The sequence below is a fragment of the Eublepharis macularius genome, chromosome 13, assembly GCF_028583425.1.
Source record: "Eublepharis macularius isolate TG4126 chromosome 13, MPM_Emac_v1.0, whole genome shotgun sequence".
Lineage (NCBI taxonomy): Eukaryota > Metazoa > Chordata > Lepidosauria > Squamata > Eublepharidae > Eublepharis > Eublepharis macularius.
This window is the reverse complement of record NC_072802.1, coordinates 25,308,601-25,323,692: the sequence shown is the minus strand read 5'-3', so window position 1 is coordinate 25,323,692 and position 15,092 is coordinate 25,308,601.

The following is a 15,092-nucleotide window of genomic DNA, read 5'->3' as shown; positions in this document are numbered from 1 at the left end:
TTGGCCTTTACCAAGGCAGTGTTGGTAACCCTATGTAACATACAGCACTTAATTATGTCTGGGGGAAAATAGGTAACCAATGAAGCTCTTCAATTATTGATAAGGCACATTCCCTTCTATCCTCCTTACCACCCTTCTAGCTGTACTTTGAGGCAATTGTTGTTTCTAGACTATAGGCTGCCCATAAAGCACATGACAGTAATCCGGGTCTTTTTTTCTGGGAAAAGAGGTGGTGGAACTCAGTGGATTTCCAGCACAGGGGGCAACTCTTGATGGGTGGTGGTGCCCCTGGTACCACATGTGTGCGTGCAAAGTGCACGCATACTCCCAGGGCCAATGACGTCACTTTGGGGCAGCTGGAACAAGGGGGGAGTTTTTAAAAGTTTAAGTCACCCTCGGTGAAAATGGTCACATGGCGGGTGGCCCCGCCTCCTGATCTTCAGACTGAGGAGAGTTTAGATTGCCCTCCATGCCCCTGGAGTGACGCAGAGGTCAATCTAAACTCCCCTCTGTCTGGAGATCAGGGGATGGGGCCACCCACCATATGACCATTTTCAAGAGGTTCCAGAACTCTGTTCCACCATGTTCCAGCTGAAAATAAAGCCCTGTGGTAATCTAACTATGGTTTAACCAGAGCCTGGATAATTCTGGGCTGGTCACAGTTTTCCATATGGAGTCTCCTCTTCTTTGAGGAGGCTCGTCTCATCAAGGAAGGAAGAAGCTGCAGAGTTCTAGAGAAGCAGGCCAGGCAAGTATTGTACTGTGCTCTCCTGCTCCCAAGAGTCCAGTAGCACCCAAGAGTCTAGTGCCACCTTAGAGACACTAAAGCTCTGAAGAAGGGAGCTCTGACTCTTGAAAGCGTACACTCTGAAAATCTAGTTGGTCTCTAGGGTGCCACTGGACTCAAATGCTGCTGTTCTACTGCAGACCAACACGGTTACTCATCAAAATACTCCCATCCAAATGTGCAATTGCCTCTTATTGCCTATGCTAGTGATAGCACCAATGTTTGCCCAGTGAAGCATAAGGCCTCTAGTACGGACTTCATAAAGATTGAAGCTATATCTCAACTTAGGCTGTAGGAGATTCCTCCTTGCCAAAAGATCTTTCCTCCAGCCTAAGGAGCTTTCCTGCAGCTTAAATGACTCTTCTGTTGGAGGAAGAGCCACTTAAATTGGAATCAGATTCTGTAGGCAGGAGGAGGGCTTCAGATATTGCTCAGTGAGATGGTAGCTACGGAAGAGTGTTGATCAAATGCACTCTGTCGGATTAAATTGAATGAACTTGTGACATTATTATGCAGAGTTTGGTTTTGACAAAACGGCTTTTTGATGTTGTTGTAATTAATACATTGTGCACTGCTTTTTGGAACAGATCTAACAAATGTTTATTGGGTTAAACCTGAGGGAACCAGCCTTCCCTTGCAACAGCTGCCTTCTAAACATTTGACTTCCCTGTGGCTCAGAGTGGTAAGCTGCAGTACTGCAGTCCAAGCTCTGCTCACGACCTGAGTTCAATCGCGGCAGAAGCTGGGTTCAGGTAGCCGGCTCAAGGTTGACTCCGCCTTCCATCCTTTCGAGATCGGTAAAATGAGTATCCAGTTTCCCAGGGGTGAAGTGTAGATGACTGGGGAATGCAATGGCAAATCACCCCGCAACAAAAATTCTGCCAAGAAAATGTCGTGAATGATGCAACATCCCCCCATGGATCAGTAATGACTCAGTGCTTGCACAGGGGACTACCTTTACCTACCATTGACTTCTTTGTAGTCTACCCAGCTGGTCAACTTCCACCTACATTGGACAAACTTTTTGATGACCAGGCATTATTTATTTAGCATGAGGAGCACTGGGGTAGGGGTAGAGGGGTGTGTGTGTGGAGAGACTTTACTATCTTTGGTGGAAAGAACAATTGTTTATTTGTTATAGTGAATAATGCATGAGATAGCTAATTTATCGTCAGAATACTGAGAGCCAAAACGAGATGCTTGCTAATTGGAACAACACATTTTTCACAAAGCAGAAAAATGTAAATTTCCTAAGGCTGTTCCTAACTTTATGCTTGGGGGAGGAGTAGCAACATGAATTTTTAGAGCAGGTGATGTATGAAAATCTATCAGAGACTTCTTCAGTGACTTTTTCTTATTGCCTCTCCAGGACTGTGAAAATGGAAGTGCCAGTGATAAGCAGAGAACATCCCAGCTAGCTGAATAAGTTTTGACCTGAGTATCCATCCCTTCTTTCTGTAGGCAATTTAAAACCTGATTGTGGCCTTTAGTGTGAGCTGTAGGGCAAGAGCCCCAGGGCTCTTGGCCCTTAATTCTTAGCCTATGACTTTGTGTGCCTGCGGCTCATTACCTGCTCGTAATCTGTGTTGCAGGGGCCTGTAGTGGGTGTATATGTTTTTGTAAATTGCATGTTTGTGTTTAATTCATTTTGTAAGAATCTCCATTCTGGGAGAAAAGTGGAATAAAAATATATTCTAAACAGGTAAATAAATAGCTCTGTTAGTCCTTTAAAGTGCCCAAAGTCACATTTTTGTTTCTGTTGCAACACTAGGGAGCAAATCCCATTGAGCTCAATGTCACTTACTTATGAGTAAACTTAGGATTGCACTGTAAAACCACTTCACTCCTCCGTTTGAGGCCAGCTGGGTGATCTTGGGTCACTCACAGCTTCTTGGAGCTCTCTTAGCCCCACCCACCTCACAGGGCGATTGTCATAAGGATAATAATAACACACTTTGTAAACCGCTCTGAACGGACGTTAATTTGTCCTGAAGGGCAGTATATAAACTGAATGTTGTTGTTGTTGTTAAAGCATAATTCACACAGTGATTAACGAATAAGAGCATTGGGTCTCAGGTGGCAAAGTGTTTTGAATTCTTCCTCTACAACTGACCCTTTTTCTTAGCTCCTCTTTGCTCTTCATGTTTCTATGCAGATAGAGTCTTCATAGAACAAACTAGTCATAGCACCTGACATGAGAAAGCACAGCACACTTCTTGAATGACTAAAGCATTCTGCCAAGTTCTTGAGATATCTTCTTTCTAGGTTACTTCTCTACCCAGTTAATTGCTACAATCGCAACATCTGAGCATGGTGGCTGGCTGCTCCAACATTCTTTCCGACATAGGAGTCAGATCCATAAGTAGAGACACTGGTGAGAAGGGCAGCAGGGAAGGATCAAGTTACTCAAATTTAGCCGAGAAGCTTGAAAAGAAAAGCAGGCATCTGTGCAGTAAGTTTTTTTTTTTTTTGTAAAAATCTCTTTTAAATCTAAAGGACAGCAGCAAAGCAATCTGTTGTTTGTATAGAAAAAAGCACTAGTAAAGAAAGAGAAAGTACACTCTGGGGAATGTCTGCTCTAAGAAGCCACTTGAAAAACAAGCACAAGAAACATTTGCACAACATGTCACATGCAGAGCAGAGATGAAGAGCCAGGACTGAGTGGGTGGGTAGAGGAGCCAGATCGAAGGCAGGTACAGAGTGGGAAGGATCTCATCCCAAGCTGGCACAAAAAGTTCCATTGGTGGGCAGGCAAATTTGGGATGAGTGACTGTTCCCTGTGTGTCATTTGTTTTTGTAGCCGTTTATATGTTTCTCAACTATTTCACTTCTCGACTTTTTGCTGTTGGTAGATTGGCCTGTATCATGTGTGTTTTGTGTATGGGTTTTTTTTGATAGGCAGGCAAGGAGCCCTTGTCACCATGATTAGATAGTTGGTGTGAAGTTGGCAATTGCCTGCCCTTCCTTGGGGGGTTGGCAGAGGAAAGCAGGCTGAGTGAACGTGCCCTGGCCTGCTGCTGAAGTCCACTGAGTTGGGCAGTCACTGGGACCCCTTCCCCACAAGCTAGTAACATGTTTCATGGCATCTGACTCTCTAACAACAGTGTAAGAATAGGGAAACAGCCCATTTTGAGGTCAAATGTCTACTCAGAGGCAATCTTATCAACTTCTTCCCCACTCAAGATTCCAGAGGCAGGCCGTTTCCACACACTGTTAAAGAGATGGCCCACTCACTGAACTCTAGCTTTTTTTTCCCACTCACTCCATACGTGTCCAATTTCAAAGCGGAAGCAGGTAGTTTGGCTTCCGTTTTTTCGGCATCTTTTAGCTGGCACAAGGAAGTGTGGGAAATTCCATTCCTGGAAAAGACACCAAAAAACAGAAGCCAAACTGTTCGCTTCCGCTTTGAAATCGGAAACGTATGGAGTGAGTGAAAAAAAACTGCCCGAGTTCACTGTGGGCCATCTCTTTAACAGCATGTGGAAATGGCCACAGTTTCCTCATTCAGGATAGTTTAGGTGGGTGGCCATAGAACGGCAGACTGCAGTAGAACAGCATGATTTGAGTCCAGTGGCACCTTAGAGACCAACAAAATTTTCAGATTGCATCTGAAAAAGGGAGCTCTGATTCTTGAAAGTTTACACCTTAAAAATCATGTTGATCTCTCAGGCGCCACTGGACTCAAATCCTGCTATTCCCCATTCAGAACCCTGAGAGTGAGTCCTAGATTGGCAATAAAAATTGCCAAAAATGCGAGGAAGGACCCACCAGATAGAAATACCAATAAAAACCCACCAATCACCTCTGACTTAGGGCCAAGCTACACATGACAAAAGACACTTGCCTGGCAAGTGGATTGAGTGGAGGGCAAGTGAACAGGGAGAAATACACTTGCCATTCAAGTGTCATTTGTCACTTGTAGCTTGGCCCTTAGTCATTAATCCCAACTGATCTTTTGTCCCTCAAACATAACTTGTGAAATTCTCTTCTGATTGCCAGGACCACCTAAATTGCTGTAACGTTCCTAAAACTTTCCCGCCTGAATTTGGAAGCAGTTTGCTTTAAACTGTCTTGTAAATCCAAAAATTGTCCCACAGTCCAATCCCCATCCAGAGGGGCTGAAACATCTAGGGCCAAGCTACACATGACCAATGACACTTGAACGGCAAGTGGATTGAGTGGAGGGCAAGTGAACAGGGAGAAATACACTTGCCATTCAAGTGTCATTCGTCATGTGTAGCTTGGCCCTCAGTAACTCACAGCAGGGTCATCCCAGGTACTACAGCTGAGAAACTGCACAGGATTCTCCAGGGAGATTTTGAGCAGGATTTGGTCTCTCCATCACTTCTCTTCTTCAATCTCTGTACTCTGATCATCGCCTGGGATCAACCAACATGCATCATTGATACATATTTTTCATCTTCTTGTACTGTCAAACTGTATCCAACTCTCACCAGGATCAGGTTCATATGTTTTCTTTATCTCCCATTATAGCCATTAGCAATGCCTCTCTAAGTATTAGGTAGCTTTCTTATTGGTTTTGTCTGTGTGTATATGAGTGTGGTTATTTGATTCTATTCCTTGATTTTTCCACTTCCCATGTTTTTTTTCCAATTGAATTGTTCTGTCTGCTGCCTGTATTATTTCCGAAACCCTTCTGTGCCCTATTATAAAGTACTGCTCGAGTTGGGAGCCTAGGATGCACCAGACAGTGATTCCAATCCCAAAGATTGTCCATAATTGCATGTGTTGGACCTGATGTGCAAGAGGGATGCTCCAAACATTAAGGGTCTTAAGGGTAATATAGCTGATTACGCAGTTCACTTAGGTAGTGGTGTTGAAGTTGGTGCAATGCAGTTGCCACTTGCTGCAGCTGATTTCAGTCAAGACCTGCCCTTTCTTGGCGTACCTTGGTCCCAATGCCCTAGACAATCGTCTATGCCTGCCTAATGGATAGGCCCACTCTGCAAGCCTCATGTGGCCAAGACAATCAGAAGAGGCAGAGGCATAAATGATTTGTGTATGCTCCATCTCACTGTCAGGCCATTGGAGCTACCCACCTGCCCCTTATTCAGGAAGGCCATGTGGGATTAACTGGTCAGTTTGGAACCAAGCAAAAACTCACCTCCTTAAGTCAAACGTAAGTCACAGCAACATTGCTGGGATGAGTTTCAAGGCAGGTTAATATGATCCATAATATTAGCAGCCCTTCACAACCCATTACATGGAATATCCCAGACTAGAAGTACTGATGAGCATTTAACAAGTTGGGCAGATCAGCTATTAAAAATAAATCCTAGTACAACCTCATGTCATGTATCTGATGTCTTCATTTTAGGGAGGGGAACAAAAAGTGGTCAAAAGGGGTCCCTTCCTTCCTTTTTCACCAGTGGAAAAGCTGCTTCCATCCAATCCAATGTGATGATCCATTACCTTCAGTGTAATTAAGGCACAATATTTAATTCCGTTAACATTTCAACAACATGGCATGGAGCCAGAATTCTTTGGTTTTCATGGCTTCCAAAAAAGAAAAAAAGGAGGTACTTTCGATGTACTGTTTCCCCTTTCTTCATTTGTCACTACAATGCCTGCATTTTACTATATCCTCAATTTGACTACTCAAAGGATTTGTAAATCTCTTGGTGGTTCCTTACTGTGTACGACAGTTTGTTCCCTGATTTGTGTAGGTGGATCTCTTTTACCCGAGAAAAATGTGAGGAAGGCAAAGATGGAGAAAATAGCTAGTGTTGGAGCCAACGTCTTTGTTCATTGTTTTGTATCAGAAGTTGTCCAGCCTGTGCAACCTGTCTCACCAGCTGCTTCATCAACACATCGTATTCTTAGGGATAACCAGGCAGAGACAATTTGTACCTAGGCAGAAATACTGGAAAGTTTATCTTCTCTGAAGATCAGAAGCTGCAATGGAATCATTGAATTGTTGGAGGAAATGCCATCTCTCTTAATATCAGTGACTCTGGAATAAGACACTCAGAGTCATAGTCATATCAGCTGACATGGATTGTGTGTGAGCAGGCTTCAAGCTACGGGTGCTTTGAAAATTCTCAACCTCTGAATTTCTTCCTAGATATGGACTTCGAGTCATATTATGTAGTCTAATTTCCAACATGGAACACCTGCATTAAGAATTCTTCAAACATTGCCCAAAGTTTATTGAAAGAATTTGGTGTTCTCAGCTCATTTGAGTATTTTTCTCTCCTCTGCATGAATAACATGAATAATATCACAATTGCTTTTTGTATTGTTTTAAAACTGTAGATGTTCACAGCAGTATGGGGGGAGAGAGATGCAAAATGAACTGAAAGCTAAGGCAAACTACACATTCCCAATACCAGAGATTCTCCTCATTTAACTCATAGATAAGGAAGAGTGGAACTTGCACTGAGAAAGCTTCTGCAACAAGACAGAAAATCTTTTCATTCCTTCTTGAAGCTCTCCAAGCAGAGATGGCAATATGGGCAATGCAATTGTAAATGGCAGGCAATATGAAGTCTCTGAATTGACTGTGTTTTGTATAAATAGCAGTGACCTGGTGTAAAGCCACTAGGCCAGGGACTGATTCTCCACCTAGGTATTCCACCATCCTCTAGCCTCTCTAATAAAAGGCAGTCACAAAGGGACTGCTCAGAATGTAATTAATGCCCAGATTGTTTCCAAAAAACAAAGTCACAAGTTCAAATGTCCTGATTCACCTCTCACCTATCTCTATCAAGGCTCTGTGCCTATTCCCAGGACTGGGTTCCTATTAGAACTGCCAGCCTCAAATGTGTCCTGGAGATCTCCTGGAATTACAATTGATCTCCAAATGACAGAGATCAGTTCCTCTGGGGAACTCTGGGTCCCTGGAGATTAGGATGCGGAACCTGAGGATGGCAGGGTTTAGGGAGTGAGGATTCTCAGTGAGATGTAAGGTCATAGAGTCCACCTCCAAAACAGCCATTTTCTCCAGGGGAACTGATTATTGGAGCCTGCAAATTCAATTTCATAGTGAGAGGTCTTCAGACCCTGTTTGAAGATTAGCAACCTAAGGTCAAGTCCTGCCTTTCCCTCCTGCTCCCTCTTAGAGCCAAGCTTCAAGTGACGCCTGACACAGGTTGGACACTTGTCAGCTTCCTCAGGTTTTGATGGGAAATGTAGGCATCCTGGTCTTGCAGCTGTAATGGAGAGCCAAGCTGTAAAACCAGGACGCCTACATTTCCCATCAAAACTTGAAATAAGCTGACAAGTGTCCAACCTGTGTAAGGCGTCACTTGTAGCTTGGCTCTCAGGTAACATTTTCCCACCCCCCCCCCACTTCATACCCTGATTTAGGATGTTATGGTGAACCAATCAGAATATTCCTCCTTTAGGATTCATTCAAGCTCCGGGCACCAACAACTGGCCTTGTGGACCAGAAGTTTCCCACTCTTATATGAAGCTTGGTGGTTGACCTGTGGCTCCATCACATACCCTCATCCTAATCTACCTCACAGGATTGTTGTTAGGATGAAATGAGGGAAGAGGGAAGATTGCCCTGAGCTCCTTGAAAGAATGGCAGGATAATCCTATATCAGAGAAAGAAAGAGGAATGAGGGATGTGGCCTGGCCCAGACACAGGCCCTTGCCATCCACAAGTATGAGACCTTACAATGGTCTAACCTAAATATAGTCCAAAGAAGAAAATTCTACAACCAGTGAAACTTCTTTCACTGCTGTCCTACTCACCGACCCCCTTTTGCAGGCTCTCCTATGACTTCTTGTCCTTCTCTGTAAAGCTGAAATGCAGTCTTAAAAACACAAACAGGGACATTCGATTGAATATTCCCAAATATGCCCTGACCACCTCTTTTCTTCCTGGTTCCTCTTCTTTATTTGCTCAGAGTCTGGACCAGTATTACATTTATCAGATGTCCCCGATAGAGGAGCTTTGCTCATCACAGATGCATCATTAAAAGAGGCTTTATCCAAGAAACATTTCCACCCAAAGAAAAGGTAGGAACCAGAAGCATATTATAGGAGCTGCTTGCCAGAGCCAGGCTCATAAAGCTGCTGGTTTTTCCCCTGACATCTTATTAGAAATACGGACACTTCTACTTGGGAAGCAAGGTGCATCTTCTTAACCCATTAGCATAGAGCGTTTGTCAGGTAGAATGGTTTTATTGCAAGTAGACATAACCTTTATAATACAATCACATACCATATAGTGGGTTTTGCCGGTGTACTCTGTACTTTAGCAGCAATTTAAAGGATAAATGGGGAAAAAGTCATTTCAAACCTTGGTACAATTACAGGCTCCAATCACAGGAAAAAGTCAGCCTCCCAGGAGAATTCCCGCTTGGGTGGCAATCTGCTTGCAGGTTTAGAAATAGTTTTCCTCCCATGTTTTTTTTTTTTAAATAAAATACTCTTTATCTCTAGAAGTAGCTGGATTTAAGCCTGCAGAGGAGGGCTGGTCTTCATTAGTATTCACTGTCCAATTTACTAGACCCAAAACCTCATCATCAATGTCTCTCTCTCTCTCTCTCTCTCTCTGAGACATTAAACTACTTATCCATAATTTTCATGTCTTGTGTGTCTACTCCTGTCTCTGGGCTTTAAAAAAATGAAGAAGAAAAGAAGTATATGCCATTGGAGAATATTTGAATCTTGGTGTTTCTTGAAGGATAAGGAAGTACAGAAGGAGGGAATGAGAGGGAAACTGCCAAGTACAATACGTACATCTTTCAGTGGAAAATTCATCACCCCCCCCACACACTTTTTTGCCTTTATTTCCTAGTGTGCAGAAGGATACCAAGGGGGGCGGCATCAGAAAAGTGAAGGTCACATTACGCATAGGGATCCATGACCTTCACTTCACCAACTGGGCCACTCTCAGAATCTCTCCAACCCAACTCAGTCCATTCTCCCTTGCTTTCTTAGGACTTCCTTCATAAATATGCATGCACTGCCAGCTCTATCTTCACATCCCTCCTGAAAACTTACCTTTTCTACAAGACCTGTGCTAAAATCTGGGTTTTCATAGATCCTCTCTATCTATGATTATCCCGCTGGTCCTCTCTTCCTTGTACTCCCAGTTTAATTTAGACAGGGACCTGGGCATTTTTTAAATGTAACTTGCAAAATATGTATATTGCTATTATTCCACATGTAACTGAATAATGACAATAAGGGCAGTATACTTGTGGTGTTCTGGAGAGCATGTGAATATTCAGGATGCTAGCGACTAGTCCTTCCATGCACATTTATCATATTAATATTCTCCAGATACCCACCCACTCCTATTTCCTCCTTAGAATTCAGGGGGACATTGTATTGGTTCTACCCTTTTTCTTTACAACTACCCTATAAGGTAAGTCAAGCAGACAGGATGTGATTTCCTAGAGACTCATCTGGGTAAAAGCAGATGCTGTTCAGTAAAAGGTTTGGGATCGTGAATGCCATTTCTGTCATGCACAGTGGATTTGCTGGGTAAAGGGACTAGGCCGAGGATGCTTAACTTTACCTGTACATTAAGTTTGTCCCCTGCAACATCCCCAGACTAGACATGGGCATGAACAGAAAAAACAAACAAACATGGTGTTCGTTGTCTGTTGCCATCCATGAACAACGAACACTGATGAACATGATCCTGTCACAAACATGTTCATTGTTTGTGGGGGCCAGCAGGCTCTCCTCCAGCCATCAATGCACTCACCCAGTCTCTCTAACAGCATCTGTCGCTCCCTGAAAGCCAGAGCTGGGAACCCCCCTCCCCCTTGGTCTTTTCCTCTTGTAACAAATTTGGAACTCCAATCCGCACTTGGAAGGAAGACCTGCCTATCAAGCTAAATTGGGCTTAGATTGGGGTTTCCAGGGCAACAGCAGGAATTCAGACAGAGTTCAGACAATCCCTACCTGAGTTGCCAAGGGAATTGATTGCAGGTGCCAGACTGTCTGGCTTGACGAACAGCAAAGAACCGCAACGAACAAGGCTTGCAATGACCACCTTTTCATTTAGAATGGGGCCTCACAAACAGCTTGTTCACGAACAGCAGATTGGGCTGTTTGTGGGTTTTTTTAGTTTGTATTGCTGTTCGTGCCCATCTCTACCCCAGACAAGCATGAGCATTTTCCAACCAGATGGTATTCGTTTGCCACATCAGCTAGGAAAACGGGCTGTAGGTTTCAGTTATGTGTGTGTGTGTGGGGGGGGCTGCTTGCCGGTAGAGGATACTTAATATCCACTGTCATATTGCCACTTCTATTTTGAAAATCAGCACTTCTTTGCAGTAGAGAAATGACAAGTCAGGTACCCAGCAGGAATGAGCAAACACCTCTATTTTCAACTTGAAAATACCTGCATTTTTGCAAGCATCTCTGTCCAAAACACAAAAAACGTTTGGCAGGAATTTGTAATGCTTACAAAAGGTGTGCATGCACCTTACAGGCTGCCATTTACTTAGCCTGTATTACTCTTCCCATTGTCTCCAGCATGACTTCCTGCCAGAATTGATGGAAACTGTAGTTCTTATGCTTCCTGAATTCAACCAAGACAGTGAAAATGATCGTTCCTCTCCGTAGCAGCAATCCTGCAAGTTTGGAGTACATGCTGACATTGGATACCAGGCAGCTGCCCCACATGATGAATGTGGGGCAGATGCAAAAACTCTCAAAATCCTGATAATTTCAAATTGCAATTGGTTCGTCAATGTGAATATACTGGAGAGAAAGCCGACATTCTGAGCAGGTACATTCAGTTCAGAACATGTTATTTGAGAGTATTATAGCATCATTAGTTAACAGACCTACCTCTGTTGCCAAATGTCCACTTTCACCCCCAGGTTCCATCTCTCCTTATTGTAACGTCTCTCTCTTCAGTCCCACTAGAGCCAATGTATTTGGAAGATACTAATGATTAGTGCCCACTCTCATGGACTTTCTAAGAATATTTCAAGATACACTTATGCTGAGTAGAGTAGGAGGACATTTGCTAAGCTTGCCCTGTCAAGCCTAGAAATTGTACGTTATCATCCTACCCATGTAGGATTTGGGCTGGGAAGACCTGAGTTAAACCTATGCTAAGACATCAAGCTCACTTGGTAACCTTGGGCCAGCCATTTTCTTGCAGTCTTACAAACTAGTTTTGAATTAAAATGGGATCACTCTATTCATGTATGCTCTCCCAAGCTCTGTTGATGAGATATGAATGTGACTGTGAGTAGAAGATCCTCATGACCCCAATTGGATGTAAACACTTATTGATAACTTTCTACTTGTCCTGGAATTGTCAAAAGGGAACCAATGTTGTATAGTGGTTAGAGAGTCAGACTAGAAGATGAGAGACCTAGGTTCATATTCACCACTCTCCAGAGAAGCTTGATTGGTGACCTTGGTCCAGTCACTTGCTCAGCCTAACCTCCTTCACTCGCTCTACTCAGGGCTTCCCCTGGGTCTGACCTGGAGGCTACAGCTGGTCCAAAATGCAGCTGCATGAGTAATTGCAAGGGTCCCAATTAGGGAACATATAACACCTATACTATGCCAGCTGTACTGGTTACCAGTTGAGTACCGGGTCCGGTTCAAGGTTTTGGTGTTGACCTACAAAGCCCTATGCGGACTGGGCCCAGCATATCTGCAGGACTGCCTCTCCCCGTATGTACCCCAGAGGATGCTTCATTCAACAAATAAACAACTGTTGGTGGTCCCTGGCCCAAGGGAGGCCCACCTGGCCTCGACCAGAGCCAGGGCCTTTTCGGTCCTGGCACCGACCTGGTGGAACTCTCTGTCTGAGGAAACCAGGGCCTGGCAGGATTTATTATCTTTCCACCAGGCCTGTAAGACAGAGATGTTCCGCCAGGCATATGGTGGAGGCTAGGTTGGGCCCCCACCAGCCAGACTAAAGATCTGTCCACCACCTTACATATGAGACTGGGCTTGAAATGCAGTATTTTATCATCGCCATCTGAAGAGAAACTGTATTGTATAAAGTTGTTTTAATGTTTTTTTGTATTTAATGTTATTTGTATACTGTTTTAATGGTTTTTGTATACTGTTTTATCTGTTTTTAACTGTATTTATGTAAATTGAAATGTTGTACTCCACCCTAAGCCCGCCTGGTGGGGAGGGTGGAATATAATATAATATAATATAATATAATATAATATAATATAATATAATATAATATAATATAATATAATATAATATAATATAATATAATATAATATAATATAATATAATATAATATAATATAATATAATATAATATAATAAATAAATAAATAAATAAATAAATAAATAAATAAATAAATAAATAAATAAATAAATAAATAAGGTGGCTGTCGTAAGGATAAAATGGAGGAAAGGAGAACAATGCAAGCTGCTTTGGGTGCCCATTGGGAAGCAAGGGGGCCTCACTCTCTCTGTCTCTGTATGTATGTGCATGTATGGGGGGAGCTTCATTTGTTCTACAAAAAGCACATTTAAAAATTAAATTATCCTGCTCTCAATGCCCATTTTCTTTCAAGTTGGACACTCTATACCACAACACTGATTGTTTGTTCTCCATTCAAAATGTGCAGTATTTTAAATAGTTTTGCATGTGTGTTGGTGTTCTTAAGGTTGGCACATGCGCAGAACTTATGGAATCAAACTACAGTTTCCAGCACATGCATAGGATTTGCAATCTGTTTTAAAACACTTGATTCAGACCTTTGTCTTTGAAGGCAGACAAGCAAGATGAGCAAGGAGGGAATATTAGACGAAGAAGCCATGCCACATTTCCTCTGCCAGCAGCAGGACTAAGGCAACCAAGCAAACCAAGCCTTCTGTAAGCTGTTTTTAATGTTGGATGCATAAGTAAGGGAGACAGCAATAGCCATGAGAAAGGCATACAAATAAGCAAAAGAGCTGCAATAAATTTAGTACAGTTTTTAGTGCTCGATAATAAGCAAACTTTTTTCCCCAAGTAGTGCCACTGGTTGCAATTTACAATCAAATTTCAGTTTGAGTTTAAGGTTTGCATGTCACTAAGCTTGTAATTGATAAATAAATAGAGCAATGCAAAGATTCTCAACAGACTAGAAAAGGACTTGGAAAGAAGTCTGTTTGTACTCCCTCGTTTTCCCATCAGTACCCTACTCTAACCCCATGACTGATAACTTCTTGTAGTGTGTAACTGTAACGAAAGTCTTAGAAAATAATTATGCCTCCTCCTCTTGTTTCTAGACCATTCAAGTGCTCCTCACTTGAATAATTTCTGCTACCATGATTATAGCTAGAGGCTTTTTCTCCTTCATTAGAGATGTGAGAACTTGGGAAAAACAAACAGGGTGAGCAAGCATTCTGTTTGGAGCAAATTTCTAGGAAATTTGCAAGGCTGCTGCAAGTTTAATTAAAATCAATGGGGGAAATTTAATAGCAAATGAAGGGAAAAAAATAACACCAGTCCGAAACATTAAAAGGAGGGAGAAGACCGAAGCTCATTTCAAGATCCAGCTGAAGATCCGGCTGTTTAGGAGTCAATTTTAAAGTATGTGACACCTAGGTGGTTGAAAGCAGTTCCTAAATCCTAGGATTAAAAAAAAATTCCAAAGCTACAAAGTAATGTAGGACCCATCAAAATAGTGTGACTCAGAATCACTCACCAGTCTGCACGTTAAACCAAAAATAAAAGATGGGAGGAGAAAAGTTTAGTTCAAGATGGACAAGCCCAAAGTCCACCTATTGTTTTTAAGTTTCTTAAAACTGAGACCAGGCAGTACTGCAGACATAGATTCCATGCAAACAATAAAGAGTATTACGACTAAGAGTTAACAAGAAAACCTGAATCATGAGAGCTAAGAATGAACAATAAAGAAGTATATAACCAAATGTGATGTCTGATGTATGCATTGTATACATGAACAGGGCTCATTTCAAGGGGGAACGCACAGGAACATAGTTCCAGCAGTTCCCCAAAGAGGTCACATGTCAGGGGGCCCTGCCCACCTGACTCTCGGCTATTTTGAGCTTGTTTTGGCCTGGATTGGGGCCGAAAAGGCCTGGATTGGTCCTCTGACGGGTGGTGGATCACTCTCCCACTCATCAGCAGCCTGATCCTGACCATTTTGGGCCCCTTTTCAGCCATTTTGAGCCCCCTTTTGCCATTTTGGGCCCAATTTCGGCCCTAAATGGCCAGGATTGGGTTCGAAACAGCCAGGATAGGTGGTGTCAGGGGGTGTGGCATACACAAATCAGTTATACTAATGACACACTTCCGGTGATGGCAAGAGGCATGGCATATGCTAATGAGTTATGCTAATGAGTTCCTCCAGCTCTTTTTCTATGAAATG